This window comes from Trichogramma pretiosum, unplaced genomic scaffold (assembly GCF_000599845.2).
Source record: "Trichogramma pretiosum strain Unisexual culture from Peru unplaced genomic scaffold, Tpre_2.0 scaffold41, whole genome shotgun sequence".
Taxonomy (NCBI): domain Eukaryota; kingdom Metazoa; phylum Arthropoda; class Insecta; order Hymenoptera; family Trichogrammatidae; genus Trichogramma; species Trichogramma pretiosum.
In genome coordinates this window covers 1,228,359-1,253,417 of record NW_019640824.1, presented here as the reverse complement: position 1 = coordinate 1,253,417, position 25,059 = coordinate 1,228,359, and the positions used below count along the sequence as shown (strand labels likewise).

The 25,059-nt window shown below is 45.1% G+C and overlaps 1 protein-coding gene across 1 annotated transcript in view; it reads left to right on the top strand.

Annotated features, from left to right (window-relative positions):
• The first annotated feature begins 1,992 nt into the window (after positions 1 to 1,992).
• Positions 1,993 to 25,059, top strand: part of LOC106656697 (afadin) — a 71,551-nt gene continuing 48,484 nt past the window's right edge. Inside the window, exon 1 of the mRNA XM_023463278.1 lies at positions 1,993 to 3,311. The gene's annotated coding sequence lies outside the window, so the exon portion shown is untranslated. The remainder of the gene's footprint in view (positions 3,312 to 25,059) is intronic.

The following is a 25,059-nucleotide window of genomic DNA, read 5'->3' as shown; positions in this document are numbered from 1 at the left end:
AAAAAGGATATGTAATAACAATCGTAATTGAATTGAAATGGATATCGATCATCTTAGTTCGTCGCTCACGTCAAAAGGATTATGGATTATTCATTGCATCAACTTTTAAAGTATTTGAATATGCAATTATCTTGACTTTTTACGTTTAAAATTATTAATTAGTAATTTGATTTCCATAAAAATCTCATATTTTTGACAATTATGACTTGAGGAGTATGAAAATGAGTTTCGACGCTTTATCGTTGATGCAGTAAGAAGATAATATTCGAACGTGCATCACCATGCGGTGCCAACGGACCACAGTAGTTTTTGAATTTTGTACAGTTTCATCAGTCGCCCTTTCAATCGTTACACACACGGACGTCCACATTCGAACGCTTGCAAGCGCACACGTTTTGTTTTTCTACTTTAAATCTCGACGCGGTACCGATTGCCGATTTCCATGAGGGATTTCGGCAGCGGTATACACAAATGTGCAAGTTGTAGAGCCGGCTCGCTGCGCGGTGCGCTGTGCAGACGCACGAATCTGCGAATCGAAATTCTCTGTTCGCTTCACGGCGTCGTCGTTGGGCCACCGGCCGAGCAAGCGACCCTGCATAGTGCATATATGCAGTCGAGTCTCCTCTCGAGCCATTTTGCGCCGCGCAACGAGTTTCGCGCATATTGGCGGCGCTGAATTCGGGCCCCCGAGTCGTCGTCGTCGCCGCGTCTCTACTATATACGTATAGTCCGTGAGTGTGTGCAATTTTATTCGCACACGCACGTAGAGCACAGGGCTGCACAAGCGCGTATATAGTGTAGTGTGCGAGTATAGAGTCGCGAAGGTAGAGCCCCGTACTGCATCGGCGCGGCTCTCTCTCTCTCTCTCTCTCTCGGTATATGTAGCGCGTTATATGTATATGTATATAGGGTACGGTAGTGGCGGTGCGCGGCTGCGGCGGTCGCCGTCCTCTCCTCTCCTTTCGAAAACCAGTATAGTTGCTGACGCGTACCGTTCACATAGCTCCGCTCTCTGCGCGCTCTCCCTTTTGCGGCGCTTGTGCACCGACGAGACTCTCGGAGTAGTAGCGAGAGAGAAAGAGGCGCACTGCAGCCTGCGAAACTCCATAATATATATACCTATGTCGATGTATACAACAACAGCAGCAGCAGCATAACGTCTATAGTCTATATAGTAGCCGCGGGTATACTACACGAGTGCATATATATAATCGCGCGTGCTCGGCATTTTCACATGCGCTTGGGCGTTCGCGATTTTTTCCTCGCGACCGCAGTATCGGTTCAGTTTGTTTCGCTGAGATCATTTCGGTCCCGAGCGCGCACTGCACGCGTATAAGCCAACGACAAACAGTGCGAAAAAGTTCGAATAATCGTTCGAATCGTCGTCGTCGTCGTTTGTTTGTGGCTCGTTTTATGTCTCGCCAGTGTTGTATTGGTGCATCATCAGCAGCGACGATGTAGCAAACAGTGCTCCGAAAAAAATACTCCGCGCGAAATATTAAAAGGCCTGTATAGAAACACAGCAGCAGCATCAGCGGGGCTGGCAGAAAAAATATACACACGATAATGAAAACAACGATGTGCCGCGTTATTAATATCGACAAGCAGCAGCAGCACGTCAGTAGCAGTAGTGGCAGTGGCAGCACGAGAGAATTTTACGAGAGCACGGTCTTGGCAGCAGTAGTCGTAGCAGCAGCAGCTGCGGAATATCGGCAGCATCAGCAACTCTGCAGCACACCTGATAGCGCCGCGACGATATGGTGAACGACGATCACGAGCTACTCTCGCGGATCCTTGGGTAGTAGTGGATGCGACAAAATCGAGCCCATCGTTCAGCGCACCAGCATCGTTTGCATGCGCGAGAAGGACCAGTAGCTGTCGCGCGACGATACAAACAATAGCGATACCCGCTGGATTGCCAATTTTTTTTTTGCAAGCGAATGCGTGTCTCGGTGTGCAGTTCTTCGACATTAATATACACGCGCGAGTGTCTGTGTGTGTGTGCGAGTGCGTACCCAGCGAGTGTGTAAAATAATGTATAGTTTGTGCATGGTGAATCTATAGGTATATGTGCAGTGTGCAGCAGCAGCAGTGCGCTGACTTGTTCTCGCGTTGTACTATATATAGTGTCTGCGCTTTTCATACATACATATATCTGCCATAGCTCTTTTAGCCCATAAAAAAAGAGCTACTGCACACAGCAGCAGAGACACACGGGGCAGCGCGCACGCGACATATCGCAACGTATAAATCGTCGCGAACGTCGTTGGCTGTCATCGCTCTTAGCAACGACGACGGCGGCGGCGGCGGCGGCGGTCTTCCTCGATATATACGTTGTATAATAAAAAATGCACTGCTCGCGATCGTTATCGCACGTAACGCGCAGCAAGATGAAAGCCAGCCAGCGCCTATCTTACCGATAACGCGCGCCCCTGCACCGCTTGGACTGCTGATTCACGTATATATATTCAATATACGCAAGATAATTCGCGAAATCGGCCGAGCTATATAACGCACCGAGTCGGATCGTAATAAGCTCGGGCGGCAATAATTCATGTATCGCAAAGCCTTTGCTGCTTCGCGCTCGTATCGTAACGTATACTAATACTACTACTACTACTTATACTATTCGGTAGTACACACAGTGTCAGTTGCGTTACTACTCGGTTGTAGTACGCGCAGAGAGTGAGTCAGTGCGCGAGAGCCAGTGTATGCTGGCTATCCCACAGCTACTACTAGTCGGCATCGCGACTTGCACGCGTGCGACATTGCATATATTTAAGTGTGTATAATACCGGTCTTACGCATCGGGAAAAAGCCAGAAGAGCCGAGCCAGCAGTAGTGTAATCGTAGACGTAGTATAAGTCTCTGTGAACGCACTAGCATCCTGCACACTAGCGACAGTAGTAGTATCAGCAGCAGCAGCATCAGCACACGTGTATATCGGTGTAGTGCCAAGTGCTAAAAGTGTCCCTCTGTGTATAAGATACACAAATGTGTCTCTGTGTGTGTTTGCTGCCTGCATATACGTAACAAGTATACAATTGGTACAACACACACGCGTCACGTACATGTGAGTGCAGTGTGCAGTCGTTGTTGGTGTGTGTCTGTGTTCTTCTGTGGTGAGCATTTCAAGTGTCGCCGAGCAAGGCCCCAAAAGAGAGCGAGCGAGATAGCGACACAAGAAGAAGAAGAAGAAGGCACTTTTTCTCTCTTTCTTTGCGCCGTGTAGAGAAAGAGAGAGAGAGAAACGGCGTTTTAACATACACAAGACAGAGACCAGCGGACGCGCTGCTCCTCGAAGCATCAAGGTACGTTACAACTACCAAACACGCACATACTCTCTCATCCTTGTATTCTACTACTACTACTACTACTACTATATAGTCTTTGAGAGGTGTACGCGCGTTCACGCACATACACATACGTAGAATCGCACACCGCAGCTTCTTCTCTTCTCTCTCCCTCTCTCTCGTGCACACGCATTCATCTCTCTTTCTCGCTCGCTCGCACGCACGCACGCACACACGGCAGTTCCTTTTTTCATTCTTCCTCGCTCTCTCTCTCTATTTTTCTTCTCATCTTCGGTGGTACTGCGCGCTGTACTACTGCGTGTGTTGTTGGCCCCGTGCGCGTATACATGTATAGTAGTTTGCTCCAGCGAGCGCCTTTATATATCTCCGCGCATACATAGCGCAGCAGCAGCAGCAGCATCACAGACACCGGAGAGACCTGTTGATATTATACTTGCTATATGTGTGGATACACATGTTGTATTACGTCGTACGCACGGATCGCGATTATTATACGCACCTTATGGACGCACAATCATCGCACGCGTCTACTCAACTATTCTAGCGCGACCTATCAACATTTTTCCGCAATGAGTAATAATTTTTATTTGTCACGCTGACGCCTCCCCGATGTACAACACCAACTCGTTCGCTTCGGTGTATGTACGACAATACATACAATACGCGCACGCACACACGAGCTCGCGCCGATAACGACGCCAGATATCTCGCCGAGTATACACGTTCTATATTACACACGGCTTACGAAATGAGCTAAATAGTCGCTAAAGCTTCAAGAGGTGCAAATTATTCCTCTGCTATAACTTGACACATATAGTGTGTATAGACCAGATAACAAAAAAAAAACGAGTGAAAAGTGTCGCGATCGAGATTCCGAGAATCTCTGAACTAACATTTCCAACTCCGCTCGGATTGTTTTTCTTTTTTCTGTTGCTTTTTTTCACAAACTGACAAGTAAGTGCGACTCTCTGTGTTCGTGTGTGTGTGTGTGAGCGGGTGTGTGTACTGCAATGCGCTATCGCTGCCGTTGTTGTTCTCTCTCCTTTTTCTCTTTTAACTTTTTTCTTTTCTTTTTTTTTTTTTTAACACGACTATTTGCAGTCGTCGAGCCTCGCGCAATCTTATCACGTGATATGTTTACCGCTGTTTCTCCTGCTCATAGTACACGACGTACGTGCAAACGCCTTCGCATGTGTGTGTGTGTGTGTGCGCGCGCGAGTGTGTATTCGCTCGTTCATCACATCGCAAAGTACCACACATATTTTAACGATGACGATCGGCGCTCCGGCTCAGAAGCATCGTTATTATAATACCTTACTTTCCATCGCATTATAGTCGGCCGGCCGGTAATTTCATAGCATTATCATATACATTTCAAAAAACAAAATCATACATCGTATCAGGTATAAATGTTACGTTGCGTTTTGTGAGATTTCTTACAAAGTATGCGAAAAATGGGTATGATACGCAGCTTTTCTGAGAATCCATTTTTCGCGTGCTCTGTATATTACGAGCCTCTCCTCCTTGCGCGCGTGTATAGGCCTATGTGTGTGGCGGCTGCGAGTGTACTTTTTTTTTTTACATCCAACTTTTTTTTACCTTTTTTTACGAAATAATCCAAGGCTTGTCATTTTTAAATAACGTATATGTATTTATTCTATGCTCCTCTCTCGCAACTGCTCGTAAATATCAACCAAAAATTCGAGCGAAAAAGGCGCCGACACATCGATCAGTGATTTGGTAATTGGCATTCCACGGCCTACATATATGAGGGTATCACCTATACTATATAAACGCGCGAGCGGAGACCGTCATCGATTTGTCCCGCTGCTCTCGTTATCGAATCGATACTAAAAAAAAATGTGTGTATATCTATCGGATTATACGCCTTCGTACATTCGAGTATTGGCACGCGTGAACAAATGGAAAAATTTTCGCTTGCTACCACGTTTTTTTTTTCTCTCTCTCCTTCGTAAATAAGGTAACTCTCGACTGTGCATACACACACACACACACACACTAACAGCCGGCGTGTGTATACGAGCGGTAAATAATTAACATAATTTTCAAAACTTGCGCGTACAACAGCTGACGAATGTATACACAGGCAGGTAGCGGCATATTGTGCCAAGAGAGGCCACGCGAGTACCTATAGTTGGCTAGTGTATAGGATGTATTATACACAGCCTCGTTATGCCGCCTGTATACATATAGGAAGAACGTCAAGAGAAAAGGAAACCAGAAGGAAAATACTTTTCACGCTAATATACACATTCCCTTAATTACGCGCGCGCGCGCGCGGCACATATAGACACAAAGTTCCGCCGCCGCCGCACAGAGTCACCTGAGCTCCTGGATGTATAAAATATAAAGCATAATTTCTTCTCACGCATAAGAAAATACCTGGAAGGATGTGGGTCTTTGTACAATTTTCACTTGGACGTATACTAACGAAGCATGAAGAGAAATACGTAACTTAACTCGTCCTTTCTTTCTCTCTCTCTCGAAAATAAAAAAAAAATTATTCTTCATCTAGGGGGAAAACTAAATATGCTCTCGCGTGTGCAGTACAATTTTTCCCCACGTCCTTAACTCTAACCAAGCAAGAGTTATGTTTCTGGACATTTTCTCCTCTTTCTCTTTGTCTGTCTCTCTATCTCTGCTGCCGCGGTGCCGCCTTAATTTGCACACTCGCAAAAGGATCACCTCCAGAAAAATTAAAAATAATCTTTTTTCCTCCGCTTATGCACATGCTAATTTTTCGCCATTGGTCCATTATGTACACGCGAAGCTCTTTTGCTGCTGCTGCTGCTGCTGCTGCTGCTTCAGGAGCAGGAAAAAAACGAAGCTTAATGCACATCACCAGCGATTTTCGCTATATACATCTGACGCACAACCGGCCTCATCTTTTTCGATTGCGAATATTGAAGTTAGACGGGTCTGCGAAGCTTTTGAATGCGATATATATAGGATGGCCTTTTGTGCATGGCAAAGTCATATTCGAATTGGCAGGTAGGAATATAGAAAAAAAAAAGGAGAAAGAAAAAGAAAAACACGTTCGTGCCCGTTACTCAATAGGTTTGATATGCGCGCATCAACTATCTCTCCCTTTTCCTCCTCTCGCTCTTCTTCGTCATTTGGCATGGATTACTTTTTTCTCTCCTATTTTTTTTATTTAAAAAAATATACGCACGCGGAACGAGGATCTATTAGAGTTGCGCGCAAATTATTGGATTGCTCTTCGAATAATAAAAAGAGAAAAAATATATCAAAGCTCTTAGCTTTTATTTATACATATCTCTCTCTCTCTCTTTCTCTCTCTTGTCGGTCTAGTGATGTACCAAAAGCAGCCTGGGCGTCGTATAAATATCGAATTTTTCATCGAGAAAACGCAGCGGGGTTTCTTATTACGTATAGGCTAAATCGAAAAAAGAGTCGCGTCGACGCAGTTATATCCCGCCACGAGAGAGAGAGACGCGCGCGAGAAGATAAAAAGCACATTATACAGATATCTGCGTCGCGCGACTCCGAGATGCCGCTCTTCGCGAAGCACTATACGCCATTCCCAGCAGCCATTCGAAATCCGAGTAATTGTTTAAGATGTCAAAGTCCAAATCGGTAATACGACTTTAAGAAGAAATCCTACTTCTTCTCTCATTTTTTTTCCCCCCTCAAAATGAGAATGACATCTGTACACAATAGCGAGGGTAAAGTTGTCTTGTAACGACTTGCTCGTCGACAGATATTACAAAGTTTTCCTCCATCTGTAATAATAAGTCGCTCTAGATACTATCAGAAGTTTCCAAATTTTGCACCAAAAAAAAAGAGACGAAAAAAAATATTACGATCGTCCACGAAGGAACTTTTTGACGGTACCGTGGAACGACGATATGTGCGGCACGCAACGCGCAGAGAGAGAGAGTACACAGCAACGATTGCGCGGGAAAATAAATCGGTTTATTCGTTTTTTTATAGCCACGAGCAGAGCGCTCGGCGACTCTCACGGTGGCGTTTGACAAAATCCATCGAGTGCGTACATACGCGCGCAAACAGGAGCGCGCAGGGAAAAGAAAAAGCAATTAAATTTGAGGTCAAAAAGGCGCCATATATTCATATTCATTCGGCATCATCGTCACAAATGGACGATGGCGCGCGAGCAGAGGCCAACTTTTCTCGTTATTCTTCAAAGCCGTTGCTGTACACATAGCGTGTCTGTGCCATATCGCAGGAGCCCCGGTGTGTATTTCTCATTCTCGGGACTCCATCCAGTTTTGATGTTCTCCATATACTGCCCCCAAGGCTCCTCTCTCGCCTATATTATATATACGCGCGCCGCATGCGTTATGTATATATATCTGTATAACGTACCGCAAAATTCGGAGCGCCTTGATACATAAAGTAAACCTTCTGCGGGCGAGAGACACCTGAGCTCCTCCGTTGCTGCTGCTGCTGCTGCTGCGCGAGAGACTTTGGCAAGGATTTCTGCAATCTCTCTTTAGCAGTTGAGCGAAACAAGCAGCAGCAGCAGAAGAGCGAAGGAGGGAGAGAGAAGAGAAAATCCACGTCATTCCGACGGAGTGAATTTTAATCAAGCCACGGAGCGAGAGACAGACGGAGAGACGTGTGGCGCGCGCTTTAAAAAAGTGCCAAATCGTAGTCATAACGAGGCAACAACACGTGCGTTGCGACACGAGTTACGGCACGCTATATGGCCATATATCGTAGATCGATTGTGTCACCGATTTTTTGCTCGCCAGGCGAGTTTTAAACGTCGTCGGATTAAGGGAGCGCAGCGCGCCAACTTGTTTGTGTGTTTGTGTGTCCGTGTTACGAAAAGGCTTAATTTCGTTTTGAGAATCCCGTGTAGCGCAAGAGCTGCAGAGAGAGAGAACAACAACAAAAAAATGTGCCCGAGTTGCGCGAAATTGCCTTAATTTGCGCTCCCCGGCGCGCGAGCTAGAGAGAAAGAGAGCTCTGCAACTAGATACGGGACCCATCGGCCTGCTGCGCTGCAACTTTCCCCGAAGAGGAAAACATACACACACAAAAGGATTCGCGAAGAGACAGACTTTGAGCAAACTTTGCCTCTTGTTGTTGTTCTTGTTGTTGTTGTTCTGTCGTAGTAGTTGTTGTTACTGCTGCTGCTGCTGCTGCTGCTGCTGCTGCTGCTTTAGCTCTAGTACAGAAACGAATTTTACTCTGCATGCAATTACATAATATAGCACGAGCGAGAATCTCCGCAATTACGCTCGTACGCGCATTATACACGTTGTTCTTTTTTTCTCATGCTTTAGCTCTCTCTCTCCCACTGTCTCTCTGGCGAGCATTGACCCCCCGCGCAAGTAGCGATGGGGCGTTTTTATTAACTTTCTCTCTCGACGGCGCGCGACCCTAAGATAATTCACATATTGGTCCGATCGTCGGGGCGACACTCATTTAACTTTAATTGCAGGCCCGCCGGCTACTCTCCAACCGATGCTCTCTCTATCTCTCGTCCATTTTCACTTTATTCCGGTCTCCGCAATCCGCATCCCCTCGCAATTCTCTAATATTCGATTCCTCGTTCTCTACGCGCAACGTTTTGTGTCTTCGTCCTCTCGTTCAGAAATCAATTATCACGTGCGTACGTATAAAGGCGTGTATACACACACACACACGAAAGGACTGAAAAGCGTCTCTCCCTCCTCGTTTGCGGAAAATGACGACGACTTTGTAGCCTTATTTGAAGAGTAATAGCTGAGAAAAAGCTGCCGAATGAGCCCCGAGCGAAGGACAAAAGGGAAAAGCAAAAAAAAATTGCCAATCAAAGCTGAATAGCCATCCGCGGAAAATTGTTCTCTCTATTCCCTAAAGGAATCAATAGAGCATGGTCTAGTGTATGCGGCCCGCGCTCGCTCGCTCTTTTATGCCTCGCTTGACCATACAAGCTATGGGGGGGGGGGNNGGGGGGGGGGGGGGTCAATGATGGACACTTTTTTTATTACACGACCAAAAGGGTTATACGCGTCGAGGCGGGGATAAAAAAGATATCGCGCCGGCTATACATAAGCTTTTAACCGCTCGGATATGGGGTACAGAATGGCCTTTGACTTATATACTTATAACCCGACCCCCGTAATATATAAACGTGCTTGGCGCGTTCACTCCATTTCGCGTGGCTGCTGCTGCCGCTTCATTTTTTTTTCTCTCCCTCATTTTTGCTTCGTCTTTTTTCATACAGCTCATTTATGTAGTCATTCGAAGCGTAAATGTGCAAATATTTTATACGCGCCCGAGAGAGGCCGGAGAGCGTATAGCCTCGGAATTTTTATGATTTTATTAACGCAGGAAATTATACGGACGGGTTACGAAACGATAATTGCCGCGGGTATATATACTGTATACGCACGCGTGTGTGCCTGGCCTGCCTGCCTGCCTGCGCGTCTCTGATTCCAATAGCATCGAAACCGAATGTGTCCAGCGTAATTTTGCCGCGTCCAAGCGCCGTATACACTGACGGGGGTGGAGAGAGGATTTCTCATTTTGAATATTAATTCGCGCGTATGTACGCACGAAATGAAAAGCTTCGCTCTGCCGCTGCTTCCGTGCATTTGCTTTCGATCGGCGCAATGAAAGCCACGGTGGTCGCGAGATGAATTTGTATAAAAAATGTATAGCAACAAAAAAAAATGAGAGAGAAGCGGAAAAATACAGGAAATAATTTTGATCTATAACCGCTATAAACGTTCCGACCAATAAAAAAAGTTAAAAAAAAATAAAAAATAAAATAAAAGAATAAACAGTGCCGTGCCTCGGATATTTCATAGCTCGGAGAAAATCAGCACCTGCACTACGGCGGATCGAGTATATAATAGGAGGTATACGCGGCAAAGAGAGAGAGAGAGAGAGAGGAAGAGGAGTAGCGGAATGTCTGCTGTATAGATGATGATGACGACGACGACTCGGCGGTGCATTCGGGATACTGCACTCTCTCACACACACAGAGTCGGCTTGTGTACAGTACATTTGAGACCGCAGCGGCGTATATATACGTAGGATAGCCCGTTATATGGCGTCTTTTACGTTTGCCACTGTAGCTCTTGGTGGCCACTGCCACTCGTTCACACGTATAGATATAACCCCGCACGTACATATAACGTAGACAGACAGAGAGAAAGAGAGATAGTCGGTTGCGCGCGCGCTCGTGTGTGCGTGTATATACCTAGGCCATAGAGTCGTTTGGTCGTCCGTCGTCGACGCTTTCGCGCAACGACGAGCTTGGCACACGATAAAAGCCTTTAACCCGAAAGAAAGAGTAGGTGGATTAGAGAATGAATAAGCTTCTCTATTTCCACAAAAGCTTCACCCTGGAGAGTGAGAGAGGTAGAAAGAAAGAGCGAGAGAGGAAGAGAGAGAAAGAGAGAGATGACTTTTCGCGTGCTGTACGAAATTATGTACACACGTACGCCTCCGCCGTCCCCTTGTGTGCGTGTGTCCGTGTAAGCGACCTCTCCCCATGGTCATCAAGTCTTTCTCTTTTCAAGAGCAGCGCAGCTTTCAAAGTTTGCTGCTGCTACTGGATGAAAGGTGAACGCATGCATGACAAACCTATCTGCCGCACACAAGTGATTAATATACAAAGTCTCGTGTGGGTGCTTTTTTTCTTTCTCTCTCTCTCTGACGAAAGAGCTGCCAGCGAAATTTTCCCCGAGATGCGATAATGTACACCGTGGCGAATACGAAAACTATAAAGCCAAAGAAAAAGCAAAGAAAAGCGAGGAAATAATATATTTCTTTTCTCCGATGTTTTACGTGCGAAATTGAAATCACGCTGCGCGCGCGCGGCAGAGGAGAGAAGAGAAGAGAAGAAGTAGCAGCAGCAGCAGCAGCGAGGCTTTGCTGCTCCGGCGACAATTTTTCACCCTGGTATTACGTGCTTCTCTGTGCGCCTATGCAGGAGCAGCAGCAGGTGCTTTTTTCGGCCAGGATACATAAAATTTATACCTACGTATATACCTACCTCGGCTCAAGCTTTTTCTCTTTTCTTTCTTTTCCTTTTTTTCCCCCTTTTTTTGGCTACGTAATGCGATGCATTTGCATTTTGATTTTATATTCGTATTGCGCAAAAAAGCAGCCCATCGTTTCCATGCAGAAAAAAAAAAATTAATCCCTCCCTCTCTCTCCCTCTTTCAGAATTTAACTCTCAAGCTCGCTCGTGCGCGTGGATGTGTGATCGATTTCAAAAGACGAGATTTTCTCTCTCTCTCTCTCTTTTTATTTTTTTATTTTTTCGTAACGTTATTCAAAAGCTCTCGCGAGTGCAATATAAACGCGTGCGCGCGCGCGCCAGCGTACTTTACATCGTTACTGCGCCAGTAACGTTGGAAAACATAATTATTTATCCACTATACGTGCCCTCTAAACATTACCCATATATACACGCGCGCGCACGCACGCACATCGCGAAAACGAAACGTATGGCTGGTGCTTTGTGCTCGCAAGTACCATATACATATATAGTAACTGCGCGTGCACCTTCGCACTAGTTAGGGGGTTCCCTGAGATTTTGTGTTTCGGGAATTCCAAAGTGTGTGCGCGCGTGTGTGTGCTACAACGAGCTCGAGGAAAGAGACTCTCTCTCTCTCTCGACTATACCCGGTAATAATGCTCTCGCGCGTTTGGATTCTAAATTTTCCAGCCCCGGCACATTAATGTATAGCTTTGCTGCTTGCGGGGCCGTGTGCAAGAGCACGCACAGAAAGGCGGCCTCGTACTTTGCGTTAACTGCATTATTTGTTTCCATTAAAAGCCTCTCCTCCGACCACCCCCCGTGGCCCACCTACCCCCCGCCCCCCAGTCGCGAGTCTCTGACAAAAGAAGAGAGAGAAAGAGCGAGTCGCGCTCGCTGCGCGGCACGTACAATTTTGATTGCTCCATATATTTTATGTGTGTGTGCGTGAGTGTGTGTGTATACGCTGGCGCGAGTATAGGTCGACACTGCACCGACTGGTTGTTTGTTCTATTACGCCGAGAGACAGAGCGAGAGCTGCATTTGTTAAAGCCCTGCCGTTGCTGCTGCTGCCTCTGCTGTATATGTGCAGTAGTAGTGGTATATACGCCACGCGTGAAGTTTTAAGCGTTAATTGGCTGGGCTTTTCAGGGCGAAAAGAACTAATTGAGTCACCAGGACACGCAGAGTGGTAGTGGATACGCCACTGCTGCTGCTGCTGCTGCTGCTTGTGCACCTATTGCACGTGTTTTTCACCTGACGCGAGAAAATATATACGCACGTACACAACTCCGTGGACCTCGTCGTTGAGCAATAATTACACGTCTCGAATTTTATGCGTTAAAAGTGCCCCCGTTTATAAATATCATCAACGCGTTGTATATGTATACGCGAGCCGGGCATCGTTTTATTTTTTCTTATTTTTTTTTTTTCTCTTATCCGGCTTCTCTCGTCGCTGCTGCGTGTATGCGGTTGAGAGTCGGGAAAACGACTGGTTTATGCGTCTCAGGTATATACACACTTGCAGCTGATAGAGTCAACTACTTTTTTCCTTACCCTTCTTTCTTTCTTCTTACTCCCTTTCTGTCGCGCGAGCTGCCGAGAGAGAGAGAGAGAGAGTATTGGATTTTCTTTACGACTGAATTGTTCGTCGTCAACGTCGTTTGACGCTAAAGGGAAAAGAGCGCGCGCTCCGGCAACACACTTTTATCATCCATCGGGCGAGGAAATGAAGAAAAAATCAAACGTCTCTCCTCGATGTTTTCACGATACACACGGGCGCTAACGCCGAGCCACACTCCATCGCCTCGGAATCTTGCTCGCTCTCGTTGTCGTGAAAAAAGAAAAATATATGCATGCATCGCGCATGTAACTCACGATATTATATTTTACTGGTATATATGCATCTTTCGAACTCGTATAAATTTTTTCAATATTTTTTTTGCCGTTGGATTTGCATATTATGCAATCGCACGGGATCTCGATTTTCCGTGTACCCTTCGCTCTCGTCGTTGATTAAAAAATTGTTTCTTTTCTCTCACTCTCTCTCCCTCCCTACGGTTTCAGCGGACATCGCATGCATACCGATTTGATTTACATATTACTACCTTTATGCACACGCGCGCGCGCACGCACACCTGCTGCAGGTACAGAGAGTTCCGTCAACCTTCTCTCTTTTTTGCCAAACGAACGCGAAAAAAGGGATGCGTGTGTGTACGTATGGCACGACCGCACACACACACCCTCCGCCTTACCCGTAAAAAAAAAAGAAAGCAAAACAAAAGCTAGCGAAAACGCGCTGGTGTGCGCGCACACACGTGTGCAGGTACGGGCGTGTGCCTGCAGAAAACGTGTGAGAAAAAAAAAATTTTTTTGCACCGCCCTTCCCTCGTTATAGCTTTCCCTAAAAGCGTGCCGGTTTGTTGAATATTCGAGAGCGCACACCTACACTACACTCGGATCCTTTTTTTTACATTTTTTTTTCCTTCTCACACGTTGTCTGTTCTATATTTTTTTTAGTTTCTCTATCTCTTGCTCTCTCCCTCTCTCTCTATCGTGTTCACCATCGATTCAAGTCGGAAAGAGAAATTGATCTCTTGCGTGCAGGTACAGGCCAAGAATTAGCGCATATTCTATTTTTCTTTTTTTTCCATCGCTCGAGGTACATTATCAGTAAAGGTGCACAAACGCTTTGTTCTATATGTCCAATGGACGAAGTATATTGTGCCAAGAGTGAGTGAGAAAATCAAAAACTGCAGACGCGGAGTTTCCACACGAACGTATGAGCGAGTGAGGATAAGCGTCTGCGTATGTTACTTTCAAATTTTCCCACTATGTTACACGTACGTAAACTTATATGGGCTTGGTGTAAATACGAGCTAACGCTACGCCGCCCTGATGCTCGAGCTTCAAGCCAATTGGTGTCAAGTCTTCAACGTTAGAGAGATAGAGAGATGGGGTCAATTTCATTAGTCGAGTGAATTAAATTATCGTCCGTCACTGTTGCTCTGTCAGTGACATTATAATGTACACATTTCAGAGAGATGCGAGCTACGACGACGATCGTAGGCGTCGTGCGTCGCTCGTGTCTTGGCCTCTCCTACGCGAAAATCACACTTTTTTCCAAAGTGTCACTGCTGCTGCTGCTGCTGCTGCTGCTGCTACGTCTCTCGTGTCACTGCGCCGATGCTCTACTAATCTCGAGACCTGCCTTCCGAGCCAAGAGTACATAATCTCTCTCGAAGAATAATTGGCACATAAAAATGTTTCATTTGACATATCGATCTTCATCGGTGTCAAAAGTTCAATGGCCCTCTTGAGATTTTTCCCTGCTTCTTTTTTTTTCCTCTTCTCTTCCTCTTCGTTTTATTTCTCCATTGCAATTTTAACGATTCACTTCCACGATATATCGTGTTCGTTCCTGTGACTTTGCGAGGCAGCTCGTGCTCCTGTGTAATATACGCAAAATTGCTCGTCATTTTTCTCCCTACTCGTCTCTTATTTTTTAAACACATATTTTGCTGAAAAGAATGACTATCGCTCCCGATAAAAGATGCAGGCAAATCCAGGTTTATACCAGCTTGTAGTACCTCAATTTGGTTCCTGTAAAAAAAGGAGGAGAGAAAAAATGATTCGTGCAATTTTTCAAAGCTCAAAGTCTTGCAATTGAAAGAGCTTTTGTGCAATCGTTTCAAAGACAGATGCAAGAACATTGCAATGCGTAAAGAAAAACAATATTTTCTAATAGTTTCATTATCCATCGTCTTTACTACACCTGTTACGAGGTTATTGTTTTGACGTTGATTTTTCATGGAAGGCAATATTTTTAATTACGTTTCGCAATACAATTTCAGTGGCCTAGTAACAACTCGTATCTATTAATTGACTTTGTTGAAAGCGGCCATTGACTTCGAATGAGAAAATGATTTTTTTGTTCAAATTATAAAGCAAACGAGCCAAACTATATTCAGGTAGTTGGCCAAATGTATTATGCATTTAATCAACTAGAGCTTCGTACGTTGCAGATATATTTTTGAAAAATTCTTTTTCAATCAAATGCTATATAATGCCGTTTTGCTTTTGAAGTCTTTATCAATTTTCATAAATGTATTAACGTATAGGCATATACTCAAATGCGAAAAAGAAAGAGGCTAGCCTTTCATCGTGCCGGAACAAATAATCCGTTTTTGCAAATTGAAATTGTTCGCTCGTTTGGCTCGTTTGTGGAATTTTCGAGAACAGAGAGAGAGAGAGAGATAGAGAGAGAGAGAGAGAGAAGGAAAAAATTGAAAATTAGCTTTCGAGCGGTTGTAATCTTTTTAGCTCCCAGCGCATTAATATTACGCGCCAACGCGCGCGTAATTGCCCGCGTGAAATTAATCCATTAAATTTAATTTTAGTATATAACTAATTAGATTATTTGCAATTGATGAAATTTGCTACATAATTGATTCGCTCTCGGACAAAAGCCGGCGCTGTTAACGCTCGGTGACGCGAACTAAGCGACGATAAAAGATCTATCGTGAACGAATGCCTGAACCAATCATAAATTATCAAGCTTATGGTAAAATGACAAAAAAAAAAAGAGAGAATCGAGTGTGCCTTTTAAAAGCTGGTGGAAAAACAACTATTGGCTCTGGAGCTCTCTCGCTACAGATACGCACTCCACTCTTTCGCGTGCGCGACAAGTCAGGCAAAAGTTAAAAATCGCTAAAGGAGCTTTGCGAGGGAAAATTTATGGGAGGTTTTTTTCCTCCCTTTCTCTCTCTCTCTCTCTTCCTTTCTCTTGTCGTGAAGGAGAATTGTGAAGATTGGGGCCACTGGTGAAAAAGAATTTCGATTCTCTCGGTTCAGTTTCGGGCCATTATACGTCATTCCGAAAAAAGCTCGAGAGTCTAACATTTAACTTTGGGCTAATCAAATAACTCTTCGGCTGGAAGCATTTCTTTTCCTTTTCAACTCAACGTTAATTTCTTCTCTCGCGCTGTTATTCTTTTTCCTCTTGTTTTCTCTCAAAAAGTACAATCAATCAGCGCAATGGCTGAAAATTCAAAGTACAGAGCGATCCTTGTAAAGTTTCTTACTCGTTCGGGAGCTTACAGTGTAGCAGCAGTGGCAAAAATGACGATAAATAACTAAAGCGGAGAATAATTCTCGCTTTCGCAGCAGTAGCAGCAGTAGCAGCAGCAGCAACAACAACAGTAGCGGCGGGCTCACAAATAGTTTGGTTGAACTTTATAGTGCAGTGTGTACGCGCCTCTCGCGCGTATACATATATCGCAAGAGGCGCCATATGAATGTATAACTTCGCGCGAGCCATAATCTAATGACAAGAACAATTTGCTGCACAGCCCAAGTATAAGAGGGAGAATAGTTTTTGTTGGGCCAACTGTAATAACAATGATCGAAGCTCAGCGAAGCGAGAGAGAAAGAGAGAGAGAAAAAAGCAACGATAACAACACGGGCGCGCGCGAATTTCGCCAGTCGGTCTTGCGGATTGGTTAACATGTGCGCCAACTCGCTGATGCGGTGTATACGTATTATATCGTACACGATGTTCGAGAGAGCACGAGTAGAGCGATATGCATATATAGTGGTACTGCTGCTGCACGTTTTCCCAGCAAAAGCTGCAAAGCCTCTCTTAATGTATATAGCGCGGAGCACGCATATAGATGTACGTGTAGCACTGTCTCACGCAGGCCGAGAGAATAATACTCGCGAGAGAGAGATGCATAAGTAGGAAGCGGCTAGTTAAGCGCAATAAACAACTTGTTATACTCTCCTCTTGCTCTCAGTGCACGTGAATTTGTCACACGAGACCCACCCACCCACACACACACATACACGCGCGCGCGCGCTCACGAGAGTCGAGAGTAGAAGCGAGCAGAGCGAGAGCCGTAATCGCGCACCGAATTACTAACTAGGATATTAGTCTCTTGAAAATTATGTTAAAGCGAGCGGGGACTATAATTGCCAACGAAGCCGGAGAAAAATTGCCGGTGCGCTCGCGCGATGATAGGCTAGGCTACTTATCCGCGAGCGCGCGCGCAAGCTCGTTCGCTTTTCGTACACGCTTCATTTTTCGATTCTACGTACGCCATTAACTAGGCATACCTAAGGGATTATAAGCAATTTCCTCGGCTCTTTCCGATAAACCTGCTACTTGTCCGCGCGTCTCTGGCTGGATCCATATCCATACGGACCTCCGCTAAAAATGGATTTTATATCTCTCTCTCTCACGGTATAATAATCTTTATCTTTCCCTGAGGAATAAGAGGGAGTAAAAATATCGTTCATCATCTTTCGACTAATAATAATTTTTCCCGACCCGTGTGCGTGTGCAAATACCCGATTTTTCGAGTTTTACTCGTTATGAGTCAGAAAAATTCGAGTACCAAAATATTTTCAAGTATTCGAGCTTTTTCAAGTACTGGCGTTTTTTTCAAGTTGAACTTTTTCATTAATAATTTTTCAAAGCCTAAAGCAGTTTCACTTCAAAATGTTCACTCGCACACCCCTAGTGCAGCTCGCATAAGCCATGCATGTGGCTGTTTACGAGCTCGCGCGCTAAGAGCGGATATAAATGCGCATCGAGATTAAAGCTTTAATTTCTCCCTCGTGCGCGCATTGATAAATATCTTCAATTTCCCCGGCGCATATCGCTGTTATACGCTGATTCGATATGGCCGCCGCAGCAGTAAAATTCGGCACCAAATTTTCCCGAAATTTACCCCAAGACGTTTCTCTGCTGCTGCTGCTGCTGCTACTGCTGTTGCATTCATATTTTAAGCTAATATATAAGCGGCTGTACGTATGCGCTCGCGGGCGCCGTGATAAACGTCGTTTTTTCTCCTCGGGCTTTAAAGTATGTATATTATATGCGTTGTACATGCAGGTGCTTCCATACACATTGGAATATAAATTCTTCTTTCTCGACGCCCCGCACGCACCCGCGCAAATGCCTCTCCCATGTGTGCGTGTGAGTGTGTGTGTGTGTGTGTGTGTGAGTGTGTGTGTTTTTACTCTCGCGAGCGAATCCGAGTTACCGATACCATAAATTCGCTTTTCGAGAAATAAAAATTCGCGCATAAATACAAACTACAGATATATGTATATCGGCATCAACCCCGCACACGCGGTATATGTTGCAAGCAGTCGTCTGCTCTCCGGGAAAATTTATCGATCCGAAATCTCACTCGCGAATTATTGGCGCATAGGTCAGCCGACGCGCACTCTGATGGTCCTCGCATTATAGTATAGCGAAGATAGCCCCCCGTTTTCACACGTATACAGAGAGAGAGAGAGAGAGAGAGAGAGAGAGAAAGCCGACGGCGAAAGCTCCTCTCCGAGCCGTAAAGGCACATTAAAGCTCTTGAATTATTTGGACTTTATGGATTAGACACCTCTTCTGGCGCTGGCGTTTACTGCGCCATCCGCGCCACGTTTAGTCTAGCTCATTACAGAGCACACGACCTGATCCGTCTTCCATGCACGTACCACCTCCATGTGTGCCGCACGAGAGGGTGTATGTGTGTGTATTGCCTCTCTCTTTTATCCCTTTTTTCCGCATTCCCCGCGGTATGTGTACATATAGTTTTTGCGCTACAACCCGAGAGTGCATCACAACGTACACAAACTCTCTGTGTGTCTCTCTCTCTCTCTCTCTCTCTCTCTTTCGCCCCCAGAAGAAGAAGCCAGTGTGACCTCTCGCATGATGTATGCGTGTGCTACTCTGCAGCTCTTTGTGTGTTGCTATAAGACTTCGCCCTCTTTTTTTTTCTACCACATACGCTGCTGCGAGTGCACCTGCGCGTGTGTGTGCGCGCGTGTGTGTGAGTGTGTGCACCGCAAAGACAGAGAAAGCAAAAGCTCTGCATACATGAAGAGCTTTACCTATCATATATAATATATGCCGCTGCTGTTTTTTAACGGTCCCCCGTTTCTTTTCTCTTCTTCTTTTTTTTTGCAGCTTCAAGTAAATGACTCTAAAGCTCGCGCAGGCGAATAAAATTAATACACGTGTAGGTGAAATTGCTTTTGTAGGCACGCGCACGCGCGCTGCATGTTTTCATTATAAATACGATGAGCTAAATACATATTCTGTATTCTCTTGACGCATTACGCGTACTTGCGGCTGATTATATTTTATGTTTGCATAAAGAGAGCGACTTTTTGAGCTGTCGCGCGAACGCAGCCGCCCAGGATATGTATATATTATATGTACAACATATATATGATATGTGTACGTTTACACCGCCGTACATAGCCGTGTGTGTACATACGCTTATATACGTGTATACGCGAGCGCAGTGGCCGCAAAGAATGCAAAAAACTTGCCAGTAAAATTAGTTTTGTTTCCACCAAGCTTTTTTCCCCTGTATCATCTCTATGGGAAGAGAGAGCATCGCGTCTCGAAAACCGAGAGAGAGAGAGATGTGCGTGCATGTGTATAACATGCCACAGATAAAGAGTATATGTAATATGAAGTTTTACGGTTGTTTTTTTTTTACCTTTTAATGATGGTCTTACTCTGGCCGCACAACGGAGAGTTGCTGCTGCGCGCATTTCGTTTTCTTTTTTCACTTTTTCTTTATTTCATTTTTACGAAGTTGCCGAGCTCGCGCTTGGTTTTTCCTTTCAACTCTCGGGCAAGAGCAGAGCGGCTCATACGTCGTTTACAGGCTGCGCGCTGCGTTAAAAACTCTTCATTTCTTTTTCTTCTTTTTTTTTTTTTTGCTCCATCCCTCGCATAAAAATGTTTTTTTTTGGAACGCGCGCACCTGTATACGTATATAGATATGAAAACGAGCAAAGAGAGGGAAAGTAATGGTTTTAACTCTCAGGCTCGGGGCCAACGTAAGTTGGATAGGATGCATCGATCAAAGTCGCGATTAGGTTAGCCAGATTTTTCTCTTTCGCGCTCGCTCAAAAGAGAACGAGAAAGAAGCGCGCGGGCATTTACTACGCGGATATAATTTTTTTGTTTTTTTTTTTGCTCTTTCTCTCTCTCAGACACGCACACGCGTAACGAATGCCGAGCGCGCGCGTTGGTACGTTTATAATTCGAAAAATTAATCATTCGGGAGAATAAAAATCGCGCAAAGTTTTCCAGGCAGCTTCTGTGCGTGTATGGGAAAAGTTTTCCATTCATACCTGTACCGATTGTGGAAAAACGCGGGGAAAAAATTGAGAGGGAATTTCCGATGCGATCGACGACGTTGCGCGAGAGAAGAGATATCGATAACGGAAATTAAATAAAACCATCTTCTCCTCTATTTTTTCTATGACTTTTGCGAATCTCGTTTCAATACCTATACATCTTCCACTTTGACAAAAATGTTTATTCGGTACAATGGCAGTCTCTCGCGCTGCCGATATAAATCTCGTCTCCTCTTCCATCCTTCTTTGCCTCTTTCTCATTCTCTTTTACCATCGATAAACTTTCTTACCCGTAGTGCAAAATTTTTTCTCTAAACAAGTGAGCGAGAGAGAGAGAGAAAGAATATTTCTTGGCGCAATTCGAAGCAATAACAGCAAGACCAAGAAGAAAATCAACGAACTTTTCGCGCGCTCGTCCAAGGAAAAAGTTCTGTACCTCTTCATACTCAACGCGATCCAAGCTCGAATGGCATATCGCTATTATAAAAGATAGAGGAAGAATGTCGAAGTCCCACCTCTCTCTTTGAGTAGAAAAAAAAAGGCGGGAGGAGGAGGAGGAAGAGGGCACGGGAAGGATATCCTGTGCGAAAAAGTGATGTATACATTCCGAAAGGCAAATCTGCGAGCTCGTTTTCCTCGAACTTTGGCGATCTTTTCTTCATCGTGCCAAAGCGAGAAGAGAGAGAGAAAATGTGAGACTGCTGTAATATAACCACGTTGTGTGTATGTGTGCAGAAAAAAAGACCGGTCAATTTATGCCCAAACTCTCGTTTCCCTCCTGCCTTATATACCTCGGGGAATCTTTAATCCCGATGACGATGAACACGTGCAAAAAATAAACGCTGACCTGGTCCCTATCAGCGGGAAGAAAAGAAAAAGCTCCGTGTACGTATATATAGCTACGTACGTATAAGCGAGTTTGTCTGTCGAGGAAAGCTGCACCATGTTAAAATCTGTGGGCTTTCGGGTTTGCCTGATTCCACACTTTCCGGTGCAGAAACAGCAGCAGCAGCAGCAGTGGGTATATAGTAGTAGCAGCAGCAGCAGCAACGGTGGCACTGGTGCCAGAACAAAATTTCGCGTATATTCACCTCTCCGAACGTATACCCACTCGGCTGCACTGCAGCACGAGGCAGAGACCAACCGCACATACGAGCTAAATCCCAATGTATGATGCATGTTGTATATTTTATAAAGTTATATATGTATACGATTAAAAACTTGCGCCGCTGGTCCTCTCTCTCCCTCTTTCTATCTCACTCTCTCACTCACTCTCCTTCTCTCTCTGAAGAGCTTTGCGATGTTTGCAACTTGATAAGCGGACTACCACTCCAGTCAGATATATATTACGAGCGACTATGTATATAGACGTGTATACGACTAGAAAAGAGTCGAGCTCGCGCGCGAGGAAGAAGTTTTTCTCTTATCTCTGTAAAATGGAGAGGTGCGGTTTTTTATTGTCGACTGTCACCTAGATAAATTCCACCTCACTCCTCTCTCTCTCACTCACTGAGTGGAATTGTTAACCATTTTTGCCCCAAGGTGAAGGAGGCTCCCAGTGTTTTTTTTTATTATGCAAATAAGCGCCTCGGCGGTCGCCTGCCTCTCGCGCTGTGTCTCACGATCCCCACCGTTTATTCTTTTTTTTCGCATGCAAATCCCATAAAATTTCGAGTATTATTAACGCGAAATTGGATTTGAACTTTTATCCCCGAGCTCTCGGTACTTTTTTTTTATACACGCTTATATCATTTACTTATATTATAATTCGTTTATTTCAATTACTAAGATGTCACTAAGAAGTTTAAGAGTTTTTCTCTTCTCATTTCTCTCTACTTCTTCTTTTTTTTTTGTTAAGTACTCCTGACTAATTGAAAGCCAATAATTTTCGCGCACAGATTAATCTCACTGTACTCTTGGGTCAACGCACTTTAATCCCTGCTCTCCTCTCTCTCTCTCACTCTCTTTGGACGAAGCTTGCACGAAATATAAAAAAGATTAGCCGAATAATCTCTGCAGCGGGGTGCGCGCGCGCGCGCGTAATTTACGATTTTTGCGCGAAAAAAGAAGGGCTAAGGAAAACGAGGAGTAAAAAAGTGACACAAGGCGCTATACACAAGACACAAGGCGCTTTTCTCTTGTATCTCATGAAAATTCGTTCAGGCAGTTAATAATAAAATACGCCGAGAGCTTCAATTTTACGAGGGCTAATAATTACGCGTATCTCTTGCGTATTTATGTACGAGTTTTCGTTAAAGTTGGCATTACGCGCTTTTGTTGGACGATAATTAAAGAAGTTTCGGCGTATCGAGACAAAGAGAGAGAAGCATAAGCAGCAGCGGCGGCTCACGCCATTGGCCCCGTGCGCGCGCCCCAAGTTTTTGAGTGCAAAGTTCGCATGCACGCGAGTATCTATAACGCGAATTAATATTCTCCGGCCGCGTTATCTATTATATCCTCGTGTACTTTGAGAGAGGAAAATATTTAATCACCGGTTACACCCCCCACCACTCGCGGGGATCGCACTTTAGGATTAACGCGCGCGCGTTCTGGACTCGAGTCGCGCCGCGAGCTGCGCGCCCGAGTGTGATATCCACACCCCCTTGTGCTGCTGCATGGGGGGATTACTCCAAGTAAATCAGAGTCATTTATAACTTATGCAAAACTTATTCAACTTGAAATGGTATATCCTCTCTTGGCTATATTAAAATACCGCACTACTACGGCGCGATCGAAGCCGATTTAGCCTCTCGGCAGCAGTGCACCTTATGCGCGCATGCCATATTTATATATAACATGCTTCCTCATAATGTCTTCTCTTCTGCTCGTTTAATCATACCCTACTCACGTCCTTTTGGCTGTACGTCGCACGTCTTCTGCCGCTTCTGCCGCTGCTGCTCTTGGAAAATTTGCTCGGAGAAAATAATAATGTAACCTGCCGTCGAGAGACTCGAGTCTGTGTATGTATGCATGCGTTCATGTATTATAAACAGCACGTGACGAGTATGTCATGGCGCGTTATTTATTTTTTTTCCTCTTCTCTTTTTTTTTGCCTTTTTTTCGTCGTTTTGCACCCAAACACACGGAGGGTTATCAATTTTCGTAAAAAATCACCTTTTAGAGAGTCGACTTGATACTCGCGCGCATATAAATATATCCGGCGCGTGCACGACGAGCGAGAGATTGCATTATATGCGCGTAGATGATTGATGGTAGCTCGCGAGCCCGGAATGCAATTTGACTTCTGGTGGTCTGGTTATAATAATCTCTGTCATTTATTCGTATCCAGGCGACGGCTTGTGTAATTAATTACCAGCGCGCGCGCAGGTATACGTGCGTTTTTCGATCAAAACTGCCCGAGCGTTATACCGAGCGCATCCACTGTTTGTCCGCGTATTAATACGCAACGCAGCAGCAGTAGCTTTATTTACTCGATATTTTCGAATCGGCAGTGTGTAATATAGCCAACTCTTCGTTTTCTCTCGTCATTATTTCGCATATTTCCCCCAACATCGCTCGTCATTATAACGTCGGCAGTTTACGTAGCCGATGAATAAGTCCAAGGTAAAGTACAAATATACGTTATATACGGTATATCTAGCATTGGGAAAAGTGGGACTTTGCGCGCGAGATCCATTCATCGCACGACCCACTGACTCTTCTTCGGGAGTTAGCTAGCTGCGCGCCCTCCAGGATTTTCGGAGATTTTTCTTTCCCCCATTTTACTTTCTTCAAAGATTCGCCTTTGCACAGCGTATAACTTTTGGAGCTGTGTGCGCAGGTTGGGTAGTATTATAGCCAAGGGCTGCAAAGATTTTCCGCGCCCTTGTGTACGGGCGCGCGCGCGCGCGAGGTCGTTGGACTCGTAAACTTTTGATTATAAATAGGCTAGTTGAAAGGGAGACTGGTTAATAATTTCGAATTTCACCTCGAAGCTATAAAGAAGCCACCGGCGCGAATATATATATTTTACGGAGTCACGTACCAAGCAGAGTACAGCTCCGTTGCAGTATAGCGGCAGCAATTGACTTTGTAAAAATTAAAGAGCAGCAGCGGCAGCAGCGCGACTTGACAATTGCGAAACTTTGTGCTATTGAAAATCGACATTTATAATCCGTTACAGGCGCGCGCGTACAAATTTGTTCGGGCTCTTATTCGGCGCGATCGTCGATCCGCGGAATAGACGAATCGTTGGAAACTTTCACTCGTGGTTACAGAGAAAAAGTATCGTGTGTACGTTATAATGCGGAGATAGCTTCGCGCGCATACACACACTCACGAGCGAGGCACGCACGAGAGCTGCTGCTTAGATACGTTACAGGCTATACGCCGTTGCAGTTTAAGCCTCGTTTTGTCAGACACGTCGGGAGAGGAAATTGTTCGTGTGTATGTGTGTGCTGACCTGTTGAAGCAGCAGCAGCAGTTGCATTAGAGAGAGGGGACTGTTTTCTTCTCTGCCGTTTACGCGCTTTTCTCTCTGTACTCGCGGCGTTATAGCCTGGCTCGATTGGATTAGAGAGCGCGGCGCAACGCCGAGGGGTATAAAAACAAGAGTCAGCGTAATTATCATCGAGTGTCGTCGTCGTCGTCGTCGTCTTT